Below are 26334 nucleotides of genomic sequence, written 5' to 3'. Positions count from 1 at the left end.
GAACCACTGGACCATCTTTCCTGTAAGGGAGAAGAGATCTTACCAAGAATTTCTCTGGGAGTAGGATCATAATATTTGCGCCATTATTTTGGTAAGGCTAGAAATAACACTCAGAGGAAATTGATTAGCTGTATCATCCTTGTTTCCTTTATGTAGATCATTATGATTTATTTTATTCCATTCTTCTTGAATTGCCTGTTTTAATGAACTTTCAAACACAGATAACTCGTGCCTCCCCATACTGAGGGGCACAATCTAAAGGGGAGAACATATGACCACCCCGTGTCTCCTCTGCCCAATGACCCCGCAGCCCTGTGCCCAGTCCAGCCCAGACTACCACACTCTCCCTGTCCCACGTTACCTGCAGGGGGAGGGAGATCTGTCCTCTCCCTGCCCCTCCCCCACCCCTGCACTTTCTGCCACTCTCCTTGGTAGCCAGGCGGGGAGCGGGACGGAGCCGCTTCTGCCTGAGAGAGCCTGGCTTGGAGGCAGCAGTGGGTTCAGCTGCTGGGGATAGGGGCCGAACATGCTGGGGAAGAAGGAGGGTCTGGCTTACTTGGTCCCTGTCCCTGGCAGCTGGGCTTGGGTGGGGGGCAGCCCGCTGCTGCCCCAGCTGCCAGGGACAGGGGCTGAGCAAGCCGGACCCTCCTTTCCTCTCCGGCACATTTCCAGCTTGTTCAGCCCCTGTCCCTGGCAGCCAAGTCTGGAAAGGAGCGGACCACCACTGACTTCCAGCCAGGCTCTCTCAGGCAGAAGTGGCTCCATCTCACTCCCCGCCTGGCTGCCAGGAAGAGTGGCGAACATGCCAGAGGAGGAGGGAGGCACAGAGAGAGAAGGACAGAGCCCCTCTCACTCTCTGCCCCAGGCAGGCCAATCTGGGGGCACTTGATGCCCCATACCCCCGCACATCCCCTCTGCTTTCAGAAATAATTTGCTTAGATACACACATATATGCAGACAGTTATACAGAGAGGAATCATTTCTCGAGGCCATGCCATTGAACTGCAGCTACCTCAATGATTAAATATAACATCATTACACATCAAGAGGTGGATTCTCAATTTGCGATGTGACCATTTTGAGCTGCACTTTTGGTCGAATCTGTCTGTAGCTCTAAGATGATCATTCCAGCACAAGCAGGTCTGAAAAGAGGTTCTTACACCACCCTCACAATATACCCTGCTGTAGGATGGCCATAGGAACGGGTGTGTGGCTGGAATGTTCCTGCACCCAGTGCTTCTCAAGCTATCTGATGTGGGGAACTGGCAATTTTTTTCCCAATGTGCCATATTATTATCCTATTTGATGCTCTTATGAGGAAACTCGCCGCGGACCAGCAGTCGATGGCTCGTGAACTGGCACTGGTCCGCGGACCACCACTTTGAGAAGCACTGCCTGCACCACACTGATCCCTAGCCTTAATTCCAAACCCTTGGTGTCTTCTGTAGCTTGTGTAAATACAAACAGGCTGATCTCAATTACATCAGGGGACTAAACTTGCACACTACAGCCCCATGATCAGGAAAGTGCAAATGTGATCTTTAAGTCACCATTGCACTCTCTGCTGACTAGTGCGCTGTACAGTTTGGCTAGATGTCAGGATTTGGCCATATTATCTAGTAATGAGAAGAGAAGTAAGATAAACTATTTTCTTAATTTCTGTATGAATGTCACCTGGTTTCCCATGCCTCTGCTCCTACAAAACTTCTGAAAACATTTGTCTTATGAAACATCTCTTTTATTGTTCTACTGAGTTCTTACCTCCTAAGGGCAGCATTTTTACAAGAACTGAGAATATCCAGGGCCAAAAAAAGCAAGCATGGAATTGCTTAGGAGCAGGGGGCAGGGGAATTACATCCTTGACTCTCAGGCTTTGGAGCCAAATGCCTGTCTCGCTAAAGGATCATTTAGATCAATTATACAGTTTATTTGCTGTGCTTATTCTGGAATCTTTCTTTTATGTCTGTTTGGGAAGAGCTGAAGCATCTATTTTGTGTGTTGAGTGAACTATATGTACTACAGCAGAGTCTTTCAAAACAAAGTTGCAAAAATGTTTAACTTCAAACATTTTAATACATTATAACACTTCTCAGGCTCGGAGACAAATAAGCATAAATCCTTAAACCTGTGCTTGCCCTAAACCAGTTTGCTATTACATACAGTTCAGTGTGGGCTAGTGTGTGTGTGCATGGCCTAATCTTTGGCAAATTTACACACAATAAGAATAAAGGCAACCTCTTCTGTCATCCAAGTTACAGAGAAATACATTAAAACTAACAAAGCAGAAAGGGGTCTGAAATTGAAGCAGTTTTTTAAATGACAGTTTAATGAAAGCAGTGAGAACATACTATCAGTCTGATGGAAAACATCTTTCTGCAACTCTTCTTGAATGATGGAAGGTTGTAAAGCACTTGAAGAATTTGTTACCAGCCTATGGTTATAGCAACAGTAGGTCAGGCATGACCTGTCTCCTTTAATATCATAGCTGTGATGCTCCAAAACATAAACCTTTCAGATGATCTGATTGAACAGGATTCCTGGTATGCTTTGGAGCTCATTCTTAGGTATTGTATATAGTAATTCATGGATTTATAATTAAGTTGCAACATGCAATGTTATTTTAAATTAAAAAATAGTAGTGTAAAAGAAACAACTCTCTTGAAATATGACATATTATAGCAGTGTTGTGCTAGAGGTAGGAAAATAAGAGTGTCAATAAAAGATATATAAATTTAAAATATTATCTATTATTGTATTTACATCGATATATACTAACTACTAACTGTGATGAAAACAGTATGTCATTTCCTTATTGCAGATTTCATCAGTTTTCTGATGTTGAATGTTTCAGATCATATTTCCCATTAATCACTTACTTTTTCCTCCTAACATTTTATATTCCAAAACTTTGTAATCTTAGAGCAGTCTTACATATTCAAACTCTGTCCTGATGGTAACCCACAAATAACCTTGACTGGCAGAAGCAACAAGTTATTAGCTACTTTATATTCACTTTTTACACCATGATATCAATAGTGTCTTAACTACCAACCTGTTCATAAGATCATTTGCAAGTCTAGCAGGACCATTCATGCTGCTGTGGTCAAGGGTATGACATTATTTCAATTAAAAAACCCACTGATATAACTCAACTGTGAAAATTTGTTTGAGGCAGATGATATGGAGGGTCTCAGAGTGAAAACATTCTCCTTCCCGCCTTTCCTAAATTTGAAGCTAATTGGTCATTTTTGTTCTAAGAATGGAGAGCAAATTCAAGGGAGTAGTTTACAATATTTTTTAAACTGACTCAAACAAATACTGTTAGAAAATGAGTCTGTGCAGGTGATAAGACTATCATTTACACTAAAAACATTTGGGGGAACCAATCAAGCAAGTATAGACCTGGAATTTCTCCTCAATCACCTAGGAAAGTATTTAATATAAGTACTATTCAGTTTCAATCAATAGGCTATATCCTCCCATACATTTTCTTTTCTAAGTTTTATATATACAACTCTGCACTGGTTTTACTTGGATCTGTGATGATACACACACTCCCTTTATGTAGACACAAAAAGTAATGGTGACAATTTTAGTCTTCCCACTGCCTGGGTTCCCAAACCTTATCCCTGCTCCTCTACAACAATATTGGCAGTTTTGCCCTGTCTCTCGCTTACAGGGCAGGCACTTCCACTAGGTGACCCTTGGCGGTCGCCTAGGGCGGCAGGATTTGGGGGGGCAGCATTTTGCCGCCCTCGGCAGAAATTCGGCGGCGGGGGGTCCTTCCGCTCCGGATCTTCAGCGGAAATTCACTTGCTCTGGGACCCACCGCCGAAGTGCCCGAGAGACGCGGAGTGGAAGGATCCCTGCCGCCAAAGCCCCCTATCCCCCTGAATGCTCAGAGGAGGAGCGCTGCCGCCTAGGGCGGTAAAAACCTGGGCACCGCTCCTGATCGCTTATAATATTTATAGTCCAAGAATGAGCATATTTCAGCAGAGGGGAGCCAGAAAGGGGGATGATGACTTAAGCAGCCTATGGGGACTACATTTAAATATGTGAATGGCAGCTTCTACTCCTGTGTGAAATTTTGGCAATGATTGCATGGTTAAGGCTGTAAAATGGTTTCCATTCTAAGCCAGTGTTTGGTTCTCCCTTTCTTAATTTTTTGGGGGGACAGGGTGGCAGGGGGAAGAATAAAATGAAATACAAAAGCACCTTTTCAGTTAAAATGTTTCATGCTTTGTCTGTAACTATGGGGAGAATTTTTTTGCAGTCTGATGAGGCTAGAATGACTAGACAGCAAATGTGAAAAATTGGGACAGAATAAAAAAACAGTCCCTGCTCCATACATCTTAATATATGGAGATATACCTATCTTGTAGAAGTGGAAGGGACCCTGAAAAGTCATTGAGTCCAGCCTGCTGCCTTCACTTGCAGGATAAAGTGTTAGTTTTGCTCCAGATCCCTAGGTGGCTCCCTCAAGGATTGAACTCATAACTCTGAGTTTAGTAGGCCAATGTTCAAACCACTGAGCTATCCCTCCCCCCCCCCTTAAGTATAAGACAGTTTCAATAAGCTGTTTTTGAATTACTGGATTTTAATAAGGTGGGTTTTTTGGTCACTTTTTAAAAAAAATAAGTCAATATTTTTGTAGGATCATAACTCAAAAACAGATTGATCTCCGAACTCCTTGTCTTATATTCGGAAGTCCTCAATCTCAGTTAGAACTAGTGCCTAGTTTTTAATAAGACTAGGTGGGAAAATTGGCTTATTTTCTATGAAAATGTGAGCATCAGAGCTTTGCCAAGTCTCATCTGATAGGATAAATTTCTGCACAGATCTTACAAGTTCCAATCACATAGTCATTTCTGCCAAGCCAGTAGTTCTGGTTCAAATAAACTGTAAATATCACTGATGAAGGTGGCATAGCTTACCAGTTCTACCAACCCAATGGAAAGTTGTAAGATTTGGGGTTATTTTCAGTTTCCACTGTATGATGTTTGGTTAGATGGAGAGATTAGGACACTATGTGATGTGTCATTATAATGGCCTTTTGGGGGGTCAGTTGCAGTGTGGACACTATCTCCTCATTGCTGGGAATTTTGGCTGAGTATTACAAGTATTCAGTATATTACTAGAATAGCATGACTCCTTAGAGCAGTCAATGATTTAATGCATAAATAGAAGGACCAGCATGGGTCTTTCATTAAGAAGCTGTTTGAGATGTTTGTTACTGCCCTAGCTACCTTGCAATGTGCTGACAGCTATGCAATTGCCTAGGAACAGAAGGAAAACATTGGCTTATGTGAAGTCCCTTAGCTACCAGCAGACATCAGAATTTAAGGTTCCTAAAATATAGCAATAAAGTTTGTAAGCAAAGTTCTTTGTCCAAAAATAGAGAAAGCTGAATAACTAGAAGCAGGTGCTTCTGTCTTTTAAATCACCATTGAACCAGAATCCCCTTAGCTATTGAGCAAATTCCCACACAAAGTACCTAGCACATGCAAAGGAAATTATGAATAAAAAGTAAAAACAGAGGGAAATGGTTTATGTTATAGCTGGTCACAAATAAAGTCAAAAACTGCCCTTGAAAGAGAGTTTGAAGAACAGCCTAATACCTGCTACATGTGAGAAAAAGCAAACTTGGACATCATTTCAAGTGCTGGAGGCACTTTTCAGAAGGCTGCATAAAATACACTATGACTCTCCACTGCATTGGGTACAAGGCTGAGGCATTCCTAATCTTACCTTTAGTTGTTTTAAATTTTCTAGCCTCCAGGCAGAAGCAAGTCCTTCTGAAACAACTTATGCAGGGTGAAAATAATGTAACACATATGAGATAGTGGCTTACACAAGAGAATGGCTTATTTGCCATCATTTCAATGATAGCTCCTGTCTATATAATCACATCTGCAGTACCGAGCTGGAGACTGGCAAGTGTAGGTAGTGATTTAAAGTTCTTGCTGAATCATACTTACACCCACCTTGTCTTCTTAATTTTCTTAGGCAAGCTAAGCAGCCCTTAAGCAGTGTTTGGCCTCAAGGCATTTATTGCTAGGTCGACCTCTTTACATTTAAATAAGTTAATTTGTTTAAGAAGTAAGTTATAAGCTTCAGAGTTCAGCAAATTCTCCCCTCCATGGCAAATGTCATAAAGACTCACAGCAAATAAAAATACTGCACAAACATGAACTCTGCTCATACTCTGAATCTTCTTGCAATATATCATATCAGAGAACTAAATGATCAACTTAGTGATATAGCTGACTGAACCCATTCAAAATTATACACTTTACTTTTTACAAAATTGTACTTAGATAATTAAGGCTTCAATACTCAGCTGTGACAGAGAAGAGTTCAGCACCTGTTGAAGAAAGTGGAGAAAAGAAGAGCGTAAAGGTAGTTTTATGCTAGATTTGCAATCCCCTGATTCTAAGGCCTGCTCTAATTTATTGCCGCAGGCCGTTTTCCTTATTTTTGGGGACAGCTGGTGTCCAGAGATGCCCTGAATGTGCACCTCCACCAGCCACAGGAGGGAATGACACCGGACCTGGGAGAGACAGTAAGACACCATGGGCTTAGCTCCCAAAAATATGCTGATGACACTCAACTATATACATACCGGTAATTTTGGACTCACGCTATTGATAAAACATTATAATGCCTTCGGGAAATCAATTTGTGGATAAAGACCATATGGCTCATGCTGAACCCAATGTCACAGAAATAAGTAATTAAGGACCAATTCTGCTTCCATCAAAGTCAATGGAAAACTCCTGTTGACTTTTATGGGAATAGGAACAGATAATGAAAAGGACTTTAGAGATGGAAGATGACTTATTAGGTCAATTAGTCCAGGCAGTACTGGAGCAGGATTCCTCCTGATGGTAAAAAACATTCATGACTACATTTAAAAAAAAAAAGTTGAGGCCTAGTTTTGCGTGTCACCTGCATTTGCAAAATGAATTTCGGTGTGTGAATGCAGCTGCATGTAGACCTTGTCATCTAAATTTTACAAGCATGGCTGTAGAAGTACCGAAACCTTAATGATCACATCATATCAATGTGCATTATTAAACTGAACATCTTTACCAGTGGTGATTTGCTTTACTGATGGTGATTTGCATAGGGGTTCTTACATGCCATCCCCTAATGTGTTTGTCAATGAATATTTGAGAAATCCAGAGTGCTTACTGATAGAATAGAGGTAATTGTGGAATCAATATCTCCTTTAAACCTAAAGGTTGTGCTGATTAATATTTTATTCAGAGAAATAGTAGTACTGTATGGGGAAACTGATGAGACTCATATACCTCTTGTAAATTTTATGAACCAACCCAAACTCCTTTTACTGTCTGAAAATATCTGGGCATATAAACAATTAAAGCAATTACTGGGCACATAAACATAGAGCTGAATATTTTCAACTAAATTGCCCTTCCCACTTTCAAATCATGACATTACTAAGTGTCTAAAAATAAAATAAAATAAAATAAAATAAAATAAAATAAAATAAAAGAGTGAAATTAAGATTTAAAATATAGGTAGGCACTTGCTCCTCAATTTAGCTATCATGCCCGGGCATTGAAGGGATCTGAGGTTTGGCAGATATATATCTTGTATGAGGCAAAACCCAGGTACAAAGGTGCTATCTTATGGTACTATGGCACCCCAGATTTTCACTCTTACCTCCGAATGTGCCAGTGATTCACAGGCATTTCCTAGCCCTAGAAATAGAAGATCTTTCAAGATTAAGATATTTAACATGGGGATTTGTAATATTTAGATATTGTGTAACAGTTTGGAATAAATCCATTGGGCAACATTCAATACTGACCTCCTCACTGTCCAGATCCATTTTGACATCATGGCATGTAAATCAATGCTTAGTTTGGCTCTCTGATTTTTATGTCTACTCTGAAGGATTGCAAGTCTTTGACTACTCAAACTTTTCTCCCACATTTTTATAGTTTACAAATAATCAATGTAACATGAACAGGCAGAAAAACATCCAATAGTCAGGAGTCTTGCCCTCAGGAGAAAGGGAACAATACAAAAGAAGAATCTTTTTTGCAACCATTATATAATCTGCACTGGAAGAGTGAAATGTCCATGCAATATATGATATCATTGGGAAACTGGCTAACTGTTACAACTCATCAATTACAACAAAGTAATAAGTCATCCCATAGAGAGCATTTTTAAATATATAAGTGCATCCTAGTTCTTTATTTCCCTTTTGAGACAGTGTACATTTGGGGTAGGTTTTGGTTTCATGGCAATCAGCAAAGATTAGGCCAGTTGACAAACTTCCCCTGGATCTGAGCAGATGTTTTTTACATGTATCCTTGCATTTCCTCTACAAACCACTTCTCCTCTTATTTCTGCTGTAACTCAATTCTCCATCCCCAGTTTCCAGGATCTCCCAATCTTACCCTTTACCTTTGTTTTCTTCTCCCGCTTCATCCTGGGGCCCATGATAGCTGTTTTCTCCTTCTTGTAGCCATTGGACAACTGCCACTGCATCTAAATGCATAAGGGCATTTGGGGGACAGCTTCTGGGACAAGAATGCCCTGAGTGAAAGTGGTGATTTTTGGCCTTGGAGGCTCAGATTTCCTTCTAAGCAAACTGTGCTGTTTGAACCATTGCTAAACCTTTGCAAAAGGGCCCTGAAGGGTTCTCTTTGTGTACCTCACACAATCAAACCTTGCACATTTCACCCATCCATACACCCTTTTCTTGTTTTGGCTTCTTTAAACTGATGCCCATGGCACAAATCACTGGCATTAAGACAGGTGCTCCAGTGCTAATGTCTGATAGTAGCTTGGTAAGGCTAGCCATAGCAGCATAGACATTTCCTTTCTTGTTTGTTTCTGTTCTCTTTTTTCCTTCTTTTCCTGACATCGTTCTTATGACATTGAGCTTATGACATTTCCAAAAGTTTTCGGTTGAAAGATGTGAAAAAGTGATAGCAGACCTTCTATGCCACTACCACTAGCTCTAAGGGTATGTCTACACCCAGCCACTAGTTCGGCGGCTGGCAATCGAAGTTCTGGGTTCGACTTATCGCGTCTTGTCTGGACGCGATAAGTCGAACCCGGAAGTGCTCGCCGTCGACTGCGGTACTCCAGCTAGACGAGAGGAGTACCGCGGAGTCGACGGGGGAGCCTGCCTGCCGCGTGTGGACCGAGGTAAGATCAAACTAAGGTACTTCGAACTTCAGCTACGTTATTCACGTAGCTGAAGTTGCGTACCTTAGTTCGATTTGGGGGGTGAGTGTAGACCAAGCCTTAGACTGTAATTCTATTTGTGGAATTACATCTACAGAAGTCCTTGCCCATCCCACAGTTTTTCTATTTTGGCTTTTGTCCAAAATAGAAACAGCCAAGGAAGACTCGTAAAGGTACAGTAGTATCAATGGTTAAATACATATATGGAAACTACCATTGAGAATGCAACCTTTATTAAAAAGTGGAGCTGGTCCAGAGACTTTTAGACAAAATGTTTTTTCACCAGAAATGCCCTAACCACCATGCTCAATTTCTCTGACAGAATATTTATTTATACAAAGCAGAACACCTCCAACAGGAGATACTGACTTTAAAGCCTGCTGGTTAGGGCCCTCACATGGGATGCTGGACAACCAGCTTTAAGTTCCTGGTCTAAATCAGGAAAAGCAGGGATATGAACATGGATCTCCCACAGCTGATGTGAGTATCCTAATCCCCAGACTATTGGAAATTTGGGGCTCGGTGTGTGTATGTGTCTTTCATTTTTGCAAGATTTATTTCAAAAGTTCTGTTTTCAGCATTGGAATGGAGACAAATGTTGAAACCTCAGTTATTTTTGTGGAATGGAAATCTTGTTTTCTGGCCAGCCCTACTAAAAAGGAAAAACTCCACGCCTAACTGCCACTCCCTGCCTTATACTGTTTTTTATGGGTCTCTTGAAAATGTTGGAACTCTAGGATCAGCCTCTCCAGTTACACTTTATGCTGCAAAATGTATTGTGAGGTCAGGCATCAATAGTGACTTAAAAATGCTACTGTAGTTGGTGGACTGTAGAAGGATGAAAAGAGCTTAGTTGTGTGAGCTCTTCACCTGCCCATCTGTTCCACAGGTTTATGTACCATAATCAAGGGTTGATTCTGGTACCAAAGACCGGATCAAGCTCATTGTGGGAATTAGGAAACTGATTAGTCATGACAAGCAGGCAGATTGTCTTTCATTTAAAGCAGTACTCAAGTTTATAATAGGGGTGCTACGAACAAACAATTATTTCTTTTATTTTTACAAATGAAGAGATTATCAATTTGAATAAAAGCTTCCACCATACATAAATATTTGAGACAACAAAAAATAATTGCAAAAACCGAGTCCCTTTATTTAACATATTCAGTGAGCTTGTATTACTTTAATAATTTGTAGGTCCTATTTGTTAACTGTAACAGAATAACTGCCTATTTTCACTTTGTTTTATGTCTTTTCTCATTATCATAATGGATACCATTAAATATCTAATCCTATTTTAAGCTAATTTGCATTTGGCTTAATGTGATTTGGAACCTTTAAGGATTATGGATATATTTTGTTTCTCATTAAGTTCTGACAATCAAATTGTGCAAAGAAAAAAAATTGCTTTTACCATATCAGCATATCAGTATTTTCAGTTGTATTCATACCTCCATCTTCCCTCCCCACCCCCTCCTGAGTGGAGCTTTACGAAATAAATTGAAACCCATTCCATGCTTGTATTTTCTAAGCAAGAATCATTGTGCTAAAGAGACAAATATATTCACTGAACTTGTCCACATTGTACAGTCTTTTAAGTTAGCTATTAAAGTTTAGTCTCCCCTTAATTTTTCATTACAATCAAGAGTCCCCTTGGGAACTGATAAAAATTCTTCAAATTGTGTCCTTTATCCACTTTTTTCCTTGACCCCCTACTCCTTCTCTGGACAGGTGGTGATGTCTCAAACAGGGTTTATGCTGTCTAGGCCAGATTCTGATCTCAGTTATACCAAAGCTATTTACACTAGAAATTCCACCAGAGTAACTGAAGACAGAAATAGCCGTAAAGTGACAAAATGAGCAATTTCTAAGATACTGCTCATCTTCCATGGAAACGATTTCAGCTCATGCTTTTTTTGTGGCTGAGAGATGTGAAAATAGTCCAATTTCTTTATATTTCATTATATTAATGTGTACTGCACTGACTCAGCCCTACTGAAGTCAACGGAGTGAGACTGCTCAAGGAGTTATTTCTATTAATAACAAGCTTTACATGATTCAAGTAAAGGAAGTGATTAAAACATCTCCATGAAGACCATAATTTTCCTGCACAACTCTTGCAGAGCTGAGCACGACAGAATTATTTTTCCCCTTTTGTATCTGAAGCATCTTGCATACCATGAGGTATTCTTAAACTTTAAAAAACGATATTATTGCAGGTACTTTCCCTTCGTAAAGGGAATAGACTCTTGCAGTCACCTACCCTCAAAATGCTAAATTTCTTGGCTAATTACTAAGTTGTTCAAATCACACTATTGCTAAACTCATGTCTTTAAATTAGTTTAATTACTCAGATCTATGAAGATTGCACAGGCTAGAAAAGTACAATTCATCTTAAATTAAAATCCTCTTTTTTTTGACAAGACAACACAATGTTCTATGTCATGCAATGAATTATATGGGTATACTTGTCAGTATAAATTTTCTGGCAACAGTAATAAAGCATTCTATCATTCATTTTATTGCTGGAGAAAATAATCTTTTCTTATTCATACTGATGTAGCATTTCCATTACTCCTGAAGAAAGACTTGGCAATACTTCAAATTGATTGTTATTAGAAAATATTTTATTACTGCTCAGTAAATTTATTATTTCCCCCTTCCAGCATTATATTCACTGGTCTCCAAAGAAGACTTTGCTTTGATTACACTCATCTACCCTGGAGTGAGAACAATCTACTTTCAAAATTTTCTCCTCCACAAAAATTAGTGATTTTCCCTAGAAGTACCTCTTACATACATGATCACATTACAAACATTAATGCTGCCCTTACCTTCTAATCTTAGCACTTCTAAACTCAGCGAACACAGCCCAGACATATAATTACATTTCTATTAAATAGATATTATTCTACTTGCTGGAACTGTCAAACTCTTCTAGTTTTAATTTATATAAACGAATATGGCATGCATGCTGGATACAGTTTCTTCTCAGTCATGATTAGAGAAGAATACTCCAGAAGTATTTAATCCAAGTTTTGATTCTTAAAGGTTTTGATTATAATTAAAAACACATTTAATAGTTTGCATTGGGGATATGCCTTTTAGCACACACACACATTCACGGGTTACATATATCCTCAGAATTAATTTGTCTAATGTCAGCATCTTGGACTGAGCTAAGAGGAGTTTCCTCTAAAATTATCCTTCAAAATAATTTGAATTTTTGCTGAAAACAGAGCATGCAAATCTCATAGTATTATTAAGACTTCAGAAGTAACACACACTACCCTCAAGTTTAGTATTGGTGTCTTAAGCATATATGTAGCTAGTTTATAGGCTGAGGGGAGGGGGCTCTGTCTGACAAGGAGGCAGTAGTCCCAGGTTGCAGCCTTCTGCTCACTGCGGGCCTGTTACTGCAGTGGTTGGGTAGGGACCAGGCTCCCCTCCATCTCACTTCCCTACTGCACAGAGGAAGTGAACTGGGCAGTGCTAAAGGGCCGGGATCAAGAGGGGAGCAGAAGACTAAAAATCATGAGAACAGGATCCCCTGCCAGACAGAGCCTTCCTGACTCCATCCCTTCAATGCAGTCCTGTTTGCTTATCCAGTACAAAACACCTGGGTCCTGAAAAAGCCAAAATGTGGGTGAAAATCAGTAATACCTGAACACTGGCTTTTTCAAAAACCCAGGAATTTTGGAGGGGAAATCAGTAAATACCAATAACAAAGGGCCTTATTCATAGCCTATGATCTTGATTCTACTTCTGATCTGTTGCTGATATACAGAATAATATTTTACATTATTTGGTCTATGTGTGTTTTTATTGAATGAAGGTGTGATGGGGCATCTATCCCACACTGGCCAGTAACGGGTTAATAGAGCCCTAGGGAGGCTTCAGAAAAGACAGCCATTTAGAGAGGGGCTTCAAGGAGCAGCCAATCATGGCCCGGCAGGCTCATATAAGAAGGGCTACAGGGCAGAGCAGAGGTCAGTAGCTGACTAGAGAAGACTATTCTTCTTGCAGGAGGAAGAAGTGCCAGCACTTGGGACAAAGCAGTGCTGCAAGCAGGGACTGGGGAGCTAGAGAAAGCTCCTGGTGGGCTGCTAGGGCCTGCAGGCTGAGGCCCTGAGGTAAAGGCAGAAGAGGGTGCTGGAGCCACATGGGAAGTGGCCCCGGGACAGAGATTGCAGGTGCCCCAGAAGGGAGGAACACAGAGTGTGGCACAACTGGAGGGCCGTCACTGAAGAGAGTGGTGTGGGTCCTGGAACGAAAGTGATGGCAGCGAGGCACCACCAGAAGAGGGTGCACTGGCGAACAGAGCAAATCCCCAGGACAGCCAGCAGGAGGCGCCACAGTGGTGAATGAACCCCATCACAGAAGACTAGAGCAGAGTTCAAAGGTCCTACTTAGATCAGGATGGGGTTTGTGCAGCTGGGAAAGGTAGTTATATAGCAGCATGCTATGTAATCTAGCTCGCTCTCTTGTTTTCTATCAAGGTTTTTATACCATGCTAATAGATCACCTGCCCCCTCTCCCCCAACAAAGTAATCTTATCTTTTCCCTGACCTTTTCCCTGACCTCAACAATACACAGCCAAGAGGAAAATGGCTAGGGAATTGCAAGAGAAATCAGGGGAACTTTTGCTCTTAATGGTCTCTGAAATCCCCCCTTTGAAATGTATAGATATTTAAGATGGACTGAATACTGTCAACTGTTGCTCTTCTGAGAAAGAGTAGTTCCCCCTTTATATTCTTTGTACATTACAAAGTAAGAGGGAGATGTGGCAAGAGTCGGTACTGTGCAGTTGTAGACCCAGGAGAATGAACCTGAGTAATTGCTTCATAGAGATCTATATGGCTTCATCGGCAGAAAATTTCACAGTTCACTTGCCCTCTCAGATCCACGCTCTCAATGGTCCTAGAGTAGATCAGAAGTGAACCCGGAGTAGATTGGGGTGAAAACAATTTTTGCCAAAAAATGCAGATTTGGTTCAACCAAGACTTTTCACAAATTCATATCATTTCAACTTTTTGATTCAAAATATCTTTCTCTTTCCCTTTTGAATTGTACTTTAATTTTATTATTTAAAAATGAGTGAAAATACTGACAAATGTTCATTTCAAGTCGACCTAAAACAAACTTGCACAACTCTGTTCTCCTGTTAAACAACCTTCTTAAATGTGAATGAGAGGAATTGGCCCTAAGAGTTTAGTCCAGGCCTACACTTAAAATTTAAGTCAACACATCTACCTTGGCTCAAGGATGTGAAACACATGCCTTCTTAATCTCTGGTGTAGACACAGCTAGGTTGATGGAAAAATCCTTCAGTCAACCTAGCTTAGGGTGAAATTCCAACAGTAATGAAAAAACCTCTTCTATTGGTGTAGGTTGAGTCTACACCATGGGGTTATGGTGGCATAGCTAGAGCATTGTATCTATGCCACAATAACCCCTGTAGACAAGGCCTTAGAGTAGAAATCTGGCTCCAGTGTCTTTTTTTCTGAAGCTCTTGGGCCACATGCTATGCACTTGCAGAAGGGAGCAAAATGTGCAGAATGACTGCCAAACATATGAAACTGCCTGTTCTTCCCTGTGTGCAGAGAACATGGAGAACTCCATCTCTGTAAGCACGGAGTTCTATGGAGTACGTTCCCCTCTCTAAACAACTTCCAAGTGTCCCCATTTCCAGTATCCTGAATCTTTTTCCTCACTCTTCCAAAATATCCATCCCAACCCATGCCACTCTCACTCCCTGGCATTTCTGTCTCATGCTGGATGCACCTACACCCACTGGCTGACCCTCTGCCTTTTCTGTCCCAGTGGCTGCCTCTCCCTACTCACTTGGTGACAGTTCCTGCTCCTCCTCATACTCTTGATTGTTTTCCAACACCCACATTTTCTACATGTGTTTATGGTCAGGCAGGTTGTAGTTTCCCTCCATATATTCAATACATTGGATAGTATATAATTCAAAAACTAGAGAGACAAGATGGGTGAGGTAATATCTTTTATTGGACCAATTTGTATTAGTGAGAGAGAAAAACTTTTGGACTATACAGCGCTCTTCTTTTTGTCTCTCTCACCAACAGAAGTTGGTCCAATAAAATATATCACCTCACCCACCTTGTCTCTCTAATATCCTGAGACCAACACGGCTACAGAAACATTGCATATTCAAAAACTGGCACTTTATATTTTTTTAAACATGGAAATGAATAGAGCTCTTCAGAAAATTTACATGATTTAAGCAGCCAACATCTGCTCCTGAACTAGAGCTGTATGAATAACTGATTGGTATTCTGGCTCTTCCAAAAAATCAGAAAAACATTTTTTGGTGTCTACCTGAAATGAATTATTTTTAGATTTTTTGTTTCACTCCAACCAAAAATAAATATTTTGGTTCATTTTTTCAAAGTTTTACTATGTTTAATTTAAAAAAAAAATTGAAGTAAAATTTGAAATTAAAAGTAGTTTCAAATAAAAAACCATTCAGTTTCAAAAATATTGAAACAGTTCAATTGTAGGGGATTTTTTTTAAACTAAAACAATTTGGCAAATTTACAAAATATTTTCACCCAAATCTGCATTTTTCATCTAAAAAAATTTGAGTGAAAATTTTCACCCAGATCTATCCCCTAGTATATCTCCCTTAAGAACAACAAGCTACAAGCATATCCACTTCTTCAACCTTTCCTGAATGTATTGATTTTGCCTTCAGGACCACAATTCACTCCAGATATACCACCCTTAAACTTATTTCCTCTCTACACAATGATAATAAACAAGGCATGGAGATCAATATCAATTAGCCTCCATTTGAAAATGAATAACAAATCAGTAAGCCTTATCACATAAACAAAATGGAGAATCCATCCAGGCCTTTAAAAGGGAGTAAAAAGGTTGAAGCAACTATGAGAGATAAATGAATGCTAATTGATTCATTTTCTCTCTCTTTCTCTTCTTCACTATTGCTCCTTTTATATGATCATCACTGGTAGGCTTCTTTTTTTATTTTCTTTCACTTTGTATCCATAGTTCATCATGTGGATTGCTGCAAAGACTTCTTTTTAGAAAATGATACAATCCTGCATATTGTTACTATTGAGGAGGAGAGGGCATACCATCTTTAATCAACTTTTTTTTTTTTAAATATAGACAGCTTGTGCTTTTCAGGGCTGGAGTCTATGTCTTTGTGTTTAGAAAGTTCCTAGAAACTTGTGTCTTCCTCTGAATTTGAAAAATACTTAGTACATTTGGATTCAATCACATTAAATAAATAAGAAATAAGAAATAATAATAATAACCACTCTACTCAATATGAAGTGTTTGCAGGATCATACCATAAAAATAACCCCAGACAAAACAGAGTAGTCCTATTACGCAGTATAAGAGAAGTTTTATGTGTAGAAGAGCAGGTTGACTGTGTCTGCACTGCAAGAATTCAGCAGAAGACCAACAAACACCTTTCTTAAAAAACAAACAAAAAACCTTTCTAAAACATATTATCTTATTCAAACCCAAAATATCTGTTTGCTCCTTAGAAATAAGATATTCAAAGTGGTAGTGTTATTTGGGAACACTAGCCTGATTTCATGAACCTTTAGTGCACCTCTTTGTAGAATGGATTAATTATAGAAGACAAGAGGCAACATTTTCAGGATGTGAAGCTCTAGGTATTCTTACAGTGTCACAGCAGTAAATTAGTGCCATCAAGAACTCACACTGATATAATCACATCTAACTTGCTATTTCAAGTACTGTGCAAATTACTTGTATGGTTTATGATTAAGTGTTAAAGGAGAAGATACTACTTATTAAAGTTATGGGTTAAAATTTGAAGAATTTATGAAAATAGGAATCAGGAAGGTGCTAAAAAAAAGTCAGGTTTCACTATGGTTATATTTTTCCAATTTGTTTTTAGAGAAAGTGTTAGCTTCCATTCCTCTTACTTAAGAAATAAAATGGAACAGTGGAGTGAGAAGGACAGAGATTTGAAGAAGATAATATACATGCTACAGATGAGAAATTCATGAAATTATAAGACTATATAACTGTATATCTGAATAAATCTAAAAACATGGAACAGAACTGATTAAAACCCTTTCAAATCCAGCAATGTCAACATTTGCAACCAAAGAAAAACACAAACTGAATGCCAGTCAAAAGCAAACAGTAACTTCACGGAACAAATAAATAATCATGTCAAACGTATCAACTGAAAACGTGCTCTTGCTGCAGGTCTTTGATTGCTGCTTTATTCCAAGTGTAAATTTAGTTTTGAAAAAGCTTCAGTTAGCATCTCCATGGTGTAATAAAAACAGAAATTAAAGTGAAAACAAACTTTTAAGGACAATTTTCCTTTCTTAGTTGTGTATAATTTTGGAAAAGCAGATGAAAGGGCATATATAATTATCTTGGGATCAAAAAGAAAAAGTAGCTTTATATTCTTCTATTTAATTAGAAATGCAGTATACGGTGAGATTTACTCTCCATTTCTCATAACACCGTTTCTCACTCATTTCAAATCATTCTACAAAACTGAACAATTTTTATTTTTGGCAAAAACAGTCGATATTTGGTAGAGATCATTATTATTACAGCTGGTAATTTTCAAATTTGTAATGAAAAGAAATGAAACTATTTTCAAGATTTTTAACTTGCTGCAGAACTGGTTAGAATTTTTCGCTTTTGAAATTCTTTGACAAAAAATATTATTAAAATGTAATTTTGTAAAATTGGTCACATTTTTTTTTAAATCAAGAAGTAGTTTACTGTTTTTTGACCAGCTCAAGATTGTCACTTGAGTGCACCTCTTTATAGAATGGATTAATTAAGCAACTCCATATATCTGCAGAGAGAGAGCCCAAAAAAACATTGACATCTCCCAGTCTTGAGGGTGGTTCTATGCTGGCCTAGTTCCTGGAGTAGTTCAGAAGGGCTGTACTAAACTACACCATCTGCCAACAAAGCACAAGGACTACGCCAGTATTGCCAACCCTAAACATTCAAAAATCATGAGTCAGGCCTCAAAAATCATGAGATTGGCTTATAAATCACGTTATTTTTAAGAAAGGGTAAATTTTGGGCTCATTTTATTTTTCTTTTTGGTTTCTGAGCTTTTAGAGTGTACTTGAATCACATTTTCAAACTTTTCCCCACAACATAATGGACAGAAATATACTTTTTAAAACATGAAAGCTGAGCTTCACATTTACTCACATGAATCCAGGAGCTGGAGCTTTGAGAAAAAAACATAGAGCAAGGGTTTGGGAACCCCTGCTCTAAGCTTTGCAGCAAACATTTGATTATAACAAAAAAAATAACCAGAGAAAAGCTGATAAACAAATTCAAATATTTTATAAAAACTAAAATAAAAGGAGTTACAGTCAGGTACTTGGCTAATTCACTTTTTATGGGGATTCTACATTTTATAATCAAACCACCTGCTTGGAACAGCCAGAGAAGTAACCGAGAACATCCTATGAAAAGATTTTAGCTAATGCAAACTAATGGCCAAATTCTGGACAGCCCTAAAGCATTTTAAAAACACTTAGATGACCACACAGGAAATTTTGAAAAAAAAGCCTTTTTGAACTGAAAATTGTAAGGTTTTTATTTACCAAAAGAACATGGTGAAATGGACAAAATTCACCACTTCTTGGTGGCAATGAATCTGCATTTTTTTTTTTTTCCAAAACGAAGTTTAGGTCAAAAAATGTTGCCCCGCTCTGAATAAAAATTTAATTACAGGACCATGAACATGAATCAACAATTTTCAACAGATTTAAAATGGCAACACAGGAGAAGTTTGGATAGCTTTTAAAAGAGGTTTCATGGGACAGATTTGTATATCAGTTAATATCTGGAATACAAAGGAAAGTACTAGCACAACAAACCTTACATTAAAAAAAGACTATGGACAAGTGAAGTTCTTACCCACGAAAGCTTATGCTCCCAAATACTTCTGTTAGTCTTAAAGGTGCCACAGGACCCTCTGTTGCTTTTTACAGATTCAGACTAACACGGCTACCCCTCTGATACTTAACTGTGAGACAGTAGAACACCAAGCAAAGAAGTTAAAATGTTCCTAGTTCAAAAGGTAAACTCAAACCAATTAGAATTTTTTACTGTGATAAACAAAACCACTCAGATTGTGCATGCTATTATAAATATGCAGAATGTCACAAATGCTAGATTGCACATAATAAATGGGCATGCAGAAAGAATAACAACACAGGAAGAAATGAACACTATCTGGGAAAGAGAAACAAAAACCACTAAATGAATAAAACAACAACAAAAAAAATGTGGCTTAGCTGAAAAATATATTGTTAATTCTTTTTAGGGGGAGAAAAATTGGTTAGGAATAACATGTTCTGTGACAAAAACAACATATAGCACAACTTGAAATACCAGAAACAATATAGTTAGGACTACTCTTGCACAAATGCAGTGTCCATAGTGAATAATGCTAAGCTACAACTGTTCAACATTTCCCTCTCTGATCCTGTGTCCATTGACTTAATTAAGATAATTACTAGAGTTTGAATGAATAATTCTCAAGAAATAATTAATACAATCATTTTTGCCCTTTTCCCTATTTTTGAAGTGTCCATGACCATGTTGTGAAAGTCTAGAATTTATTTATTTAAAATTATTTGCATATTTCTTAAAGAATAATTCATGCTCTGATTATCTTTCACAAAAGTTTATTATAAATATTTACAGTCTGATCTGTTTTATATAATTCACGTACTTTTGTATCCTGAGTGACTGACATACATAAATCCTGCTCTAACAAAGCAATTAAGCTCAAAATTAACTTTAAGCATGTGAGGTGTGCCATTGAAGTCACATGTTTAAATGCTGGATATAGGGCAGGTCCTGAAAAACAAATTGACTTACATATTCAATTGCAAAAGCCTTAATTTTCAAAGTTCACTCTGCATTCAATACTTAGGGAAATTATGTGGTATTGTATCTGTTTCCTGAATGGAGGTTTAAGTTATTATGCTAGTAAAACAGGAAATCAATTATTATTTTTATTGAAAGTGAATATGGGGCAATAAAATTCATTTTTGATCTTACACAACTATTCTCAGAAATATTTTTGTTTCATTTGTTCAACTCTAGTAAATACATAATAGTTTAGATTTCAGAGTAGCAGCCGTGTTAATCTGTATCCGCAAAAAGAACAGGAGTACTTGTGGCATCTCTAATGTGCCACAAGTATTCCTGTTCTTTTTGCGGATACAGACTAACACGGCTGCTACTCTGAAACCTGTCATTATGCAAGGCACTGCATTTAGCCGTATGGAGTGGAAATCCATCAACTTCATGAAAGCTATATGCATCCGAAGAAGTGGGCTGTAGTCCACGAAAGCTTATGCTCTAATAAATTTGTTAGTCTCTAAGATAATAGTTTAGAGTATTCTTGTTGTCCAAACAGAGAGGAAAAAACACTAGCTAGAGAAAATTAATTTGTTCACCTTTTATACCTAAGATGTAATATATTTCCTAACACACACTAGGGTTAGAAGCTAAAAATACATATATTATTTTTAACATGAAACAGGAAGATAATCAGCAGCAACATGTCACTTCTTTCCTGGTCCCTATGTTGCTTTTCTCCTGTACCCTGTATTTACAGTGTAATCTGGGTGTGAATCCCAATAAAAATAACATTTAACAAAAGGAACTGTTTGTTCCCTTTCCCACTTTAGTGAATCTGTGTTACAGGAATAGGTTAATGTATTTTAAATCCTTGTTTTTAAAATGAAAATTGTAGGGTCTCATATATGCTGCATATCTCCATTGTAACATGTGTTTATATTCAAGTATCAGGGGGTAGCCGTGTTAGTCTGTATCTACAAAAACAACAAGGAGTCTGGTGGCACCTTAAAGACTAGCAGATTTATTTGGGCATGAGCTTTCGTGGGTTCACTCTATGCATCCGAAGAAGTGAGGTTTTTTACCCTCGAAAGCTTATGCCCAAATAAATCTGCTAGTCTTTAAGGTGCCACCAGACTCCTTGTTGTGTTTGTATTCAGACAGTTTCAACATTCTGGGGCAGATTCTCTCCCCTGCTCTGCTCCCTTTGCACTACTCAAGATGGTGGTAAGGGAGCAGAGACTAGCTGCAGCCCACAGCTGGGAATTCTGTTAGCATGGAGGAGTCCCGAAGTGGGCTCAGAGCTGGCATTGCTTACAGAATCCCATCTCTGCTTTGCACAGCATAAACTAGGCAAAGCAGAGAATCTGACTGTATATGTTCAATTTTGTATATTCAGTAAATGTGGTTCTTTGGATCCCATTGCGCCCAAATGTTTACTTCATATTATGTTGGTTGTGTAAAACCAGCTAAAGACACAATACTGATCCTCTGGATGCTTAGTGTATCTAATCTTCTCCTCTCACAATTGCATCTGGGCAAGCTTGAATCAAAGGGATAGAATGAACATCCACATGAAAATAAAGAACATCAGTCTAGATCAAAATATTACACTTATTCCATTTCAAAGCACATCTAATATCAGAGCCTTAGACAAAATTTAAAGATAGGAGCAAATGACCAAACATTAATCAGACCTCTTGACAAAGGTTAAAGGAATGGAAAGTGCTAATAACTTATCCTTGTTATAGTTTTCAGATTATCATCTCATGGCCTACCTGGGTTGCCGTGCAGTATGTCATTCTAAAGTGAATAGAGAGAAACTGGGTCTCTTTCTCCCTCTGCTAGTAACTTCCATTTAAAGATTGAATAATGTTAACTGTACCCTTGTTTTCACAGTTTGAGCTTTGTTATCTTAAAGCTGCTAGCATGAATTCACTGAAGGTCTCTGGTTCTCCTATTCTCTAAGGTCCTTAATCTAAACCTTAGGTTTTCATTGCAGTTGTAATAGAGTCCATTAAAATTCCTGGATTTATTGTTGCACCAGCTTCCACTAAGCAAGCCCCTTATTATGATTATCCTGTGATAGTTCATTGAGAAAGACCTTTGAGAAAATGTAGTCAGGGAACTGCGGCATACTTACCATTATTTATGTTTACTTGTCTTAAGGGGGCAGCAACAGCTCACAGTGAACCTCAAGTGCTACTCTGTTTTCTGTCTGTGGATGATTAAGTACGACTCTGTATGATAGTAGAGCTTAATGGGAGTATGGTGATGTTTTTCATATCAGGTCTTTATGAAAACAAAGTCCGGTGTTCCAGCCTGATAGTGTTCATTTTTTGACATTTGTTAAAGACATGTATAATTTACTAGCATGTTGAAGCACTTGGTATGTGTCACAGTAGTTTAGTCAGACAGGTATAAGGCTGCTGTTGCTGTGAGCTGCAGCAGTGTATGCATGTTTTCACAAGCATAACTCATCTGGAATTGCTTTCTGAAGTCATTACCGTGGCCTAGGGGACATAATATGGAAATAATAGAATGCAAATTTACTCCAGCATCACTCTTTTAAAAAGCCACAAGGTTTCTGTTCTTTGACGTATTGAGTTCTAAACGACTTACATACAACTTAGTTGATCTAATGCATTCTGAATCACTTCAACAGTCCAGTTGAATGTGATATTTAGTAGTCATTTGCATGATTACACAGTAATAAATTCTGAAGTAAGCCAGTATGTTTCTTAGGACAAGTTAATAGTTGACCACTTGGTCTGTTTTATTATTGAATCTTCTTGACGTCATACTGCAGTTACTGCATTAATATTCAGATTTGTACTCCTACCTGTTTAAGAAGCAATGAGTCACTGGAATTCAGATAAGATACAAATCCATATTAAATGAGTTGATTCAGTCTATTCAACCAAAGTCCTTGCCTTTAAAAGGCTAAGCAATATCTTAACAAAAGCAGATACTTTTTTTCTGTAAGTGGATTTGTCTGCAAAATCTTCAAAGGGTTTATTTGAATTTATCTGTTCTTCAGTTCCTTTTTGGAAGGCTATATGGTCTTAGGAATATGGAACCTATAGCTAAATCTCTTCATATATTTGATATCAAACAATGAAACTGCTAATTTGCATATCCACTGTTTTTTTGCGTTTCCTAGTATATAGTTATATTCCTGAATTTCTTACTGTACATGTATCAGAGGGGTAGCTGTGTTAGTCTGAATCTGTAAAAAGCAACAGAGGGTCCTGTGGCACCTTTATGCTCCCAATACTTCTGTTAGTCTTAAAGGTGCCACAGGACCCTCTGTTGCTTTTTACTGTACATGAGTTGTGAAGACTGCAGATAGTAATTCCAGTGTTTATTTTACTTGTTAACCACTTAAAGACACTGTGACATAGTGATCAATGACAATTTAATTATAATTGCCGCACCTGTTAAACTCAATCTTGGAAGAATGGTATTTAATTGTTAAGAACCGTGCACCAAATTAATGGGACCATCCGGTAAATATAACATCCTTAACAGGCTTCCGGTAGGAAATAATTTTGTTGTCTTTAAAGTTGGTTTGTTCTTGTTATTTATATTTGGCATGCAATTCCACTGTGTATAGGCTCCCTTTTATACACAAAAAACAACTTTATTTTCAGTCTGAATTATTTTGGTTTTACATCAAGTGAAACAAAGCAAGGAAGAACAAATTCTTTGTGAGAGAGCACAGTGTGCATCTCCTCTGTAACATGCTGCATCTCTTCTATCTCACGGAAATGGCAGATCTTCCTGCAAGCATGCAGAGTCTAACAATATAAAGAGTCAATACAGCCAGAACAAACCCAGAACAGTTACTGAGCTCCATGTCCTATTATGCTTACTTCCTTAACAGTTTGCAACATATACAGCTAGAAGAAAGATCTAGAAGAAAAAAGGTATCTCAGCAGGGGATGCCTTGGGCTATATCTTTGTAGTAGTATCTGATGAAGTTCTTTGCATTTGTTATTGCCTCTGTCTACCAGTACAGCATTATTATCTCCCTCTATGCCCTTCTGCATGGAAGTTGGTGAATTGTGCAGAGCTGATGACAGTCAGGTGGAAATGTAATATGGTAGATTCCTTTCTGGACTCTGGGGAAGCAGAAAGAATCAGAGCCCCAGTTCTCTAGAGAGACAGAATTAATCTGCTGAATTAGCTGTAAACAGGTAAAATAGTGTCAGTTGGAGGTCAGATTGTTCCTTCTCATTGAGATTATGCGTTTTGCAGAAGTCTCACTCCAGCAGTTCTTAGACTTTCAGATTAAGCAAATCACATCTAATACACAATATACTTGGAGAACCATGTTTCTAATTTAGTGTAAGCATAGTGTATTCTTGTTATGATACTATACTTTGAACCCCAGTGTACTTCCTAATTTTGACCTATATACTGCTAAGTACCACAATTAGAGAACTCTGTTCTCGAGTATTGAAGATGTTTGTACAACACCAACAGACACTGACTCCTTTTAATTTTATAGTGTAATAGTGAAAAAGGCCTGCTTCTCTGAGGTACTGAGTGCCTCTTATGTGGGATAGAGCACATTCAATGCCCACTGATTAAAATCAGTTTTGAGACTATTCTACATCTAACAGGACTGAGAACTAACGCTGTTGTTTTGTCAGAGATGCCACACAGTTCTGGGTGTGAGCCAGAATGCACCTCCAATATGATAAGGAGCTCTATACGGGTACTAATGAGAAAAAGAGATGAAGGTCAAAAAAGATGTAAAACATGAAGGCCTTTTGAAGATGATTTCATCATTTTATTAGCAATAACAGGAAAGTTTCAGAGCTCTCTGAAGAAGCATCTAATTGAAGCTGTAAGAAACAGGATAAAAACGATATATATAAAAATCAGGTTACAAATGAGGAGATTTACACTAAAATTGTCCATATTTTATTTGCTATTGACTATGAGACAGTTTGAGAGTAATGGGGTGCATATTTCCATTAAAAATGTAGATATAGCCTATACAACAGCCTCAGATACTTAATTTAAAATTCACTGCCCATACACAACCTAGAGTAGGTATTATCCTTCTCGAGAGAAATAATGGATTATGGACTATTTCAAACAGATCCTCTACAAAACTTGCCTCTTAGAAATAAAGAAACTGATGACTGAGTTTTGCTCTTAAAGAAGGGATATTGCCTGTTTGTTATTATGTATAAAAAAGTTAAGTTAAAATGTTCTTAAGGTTGCAAAAATAAGTACCAGAGATAAGGTTGTCTATGTAACATTAATTTGGCTCCCTTATATATATTCCTAATGATACAGTCTTTAATTACATGATCACGCACTATGATTTTCAGAGCTGCTTATTGAAATATTGTGAAAGATCCTATATTGTAACATTTTTTAGAATTTCCTGCATGGAATTAAGAATTTCCTGAAAGTAGCATTTCAAATGACTTTTCCAGCAAAAAGTTCCATGAGAAAAAAATCTCAATTTTTCTGTCTGGCTCTGTAAATTATTACAAATTATAATATCAGATTGTTCTGATTACAGACTGATTCAGATCCATAACTCAGGTTACTCTTAAGTGAGGCCATTGTGACATCAGAGATAATTCAAGCAATCATGAATTTTCCCATCCACCCAGTTTACCTGCTGCAATTCTATTGTCTGAAAAGAGTCCTGGCAATGAGGGAGAATATGCATGCCAAGACTTCTCACTGGTAGAAAATTTGACTCCAATAGTCAGGTTTACAGGTTCCATGGCACACACTGGCTCCTGTGTTTCATCAAAGGCTAGTTCTGCATTGATGTTTAGGATCATGTTCATCGGAGTCAGACTCTTATGGCACAAAGTGAACAGCTCCTTCAGAGAATGGGGGACATAAATATGGGGATAAGAATGGCTCCTTCATTTTCCTCCTTTGTCCCTTTCTCTGCCTTTCACAACCCCTCTGCATGCTGAACCTTCCACTTCATCCCCACATGACTGCTTCCCCCCTTACTTGGCTCCCCATGATGCTGTGTTGTGATGTTGGAGATAGAGCTGTGCGATTAACACAATTTGAGGTGCACTAGAAATTCTGAAAAAATATTGTTTCCAGTTGACTCAAAAAATGAAATATTTCAAAATTTTTGATGAATTGTGAAGTAAAAACAAAACATGTAGTTCAATCCAAAATTCAACAATTCATTTTGTTTTCAAGCATTTCACAGGT

This window comes from Malaclemys terrapin, chromosome 6 (assembly GCF_027887155.1).
Source record: "Malaclemys terrapin pileata isolate rMalTer1 chromosome 6, rMalTer1.hap1, whole genome shotgun sequence".
In the NCBI taxonomy this organism is placed as follows: Eukaryota; Metazoa; Chordata; order Testudines; family Emydidae; genus Malaclemys; species Malaclemys terrapin.
Note: the sequence above shows the minus strand (reverse complement) of the source record.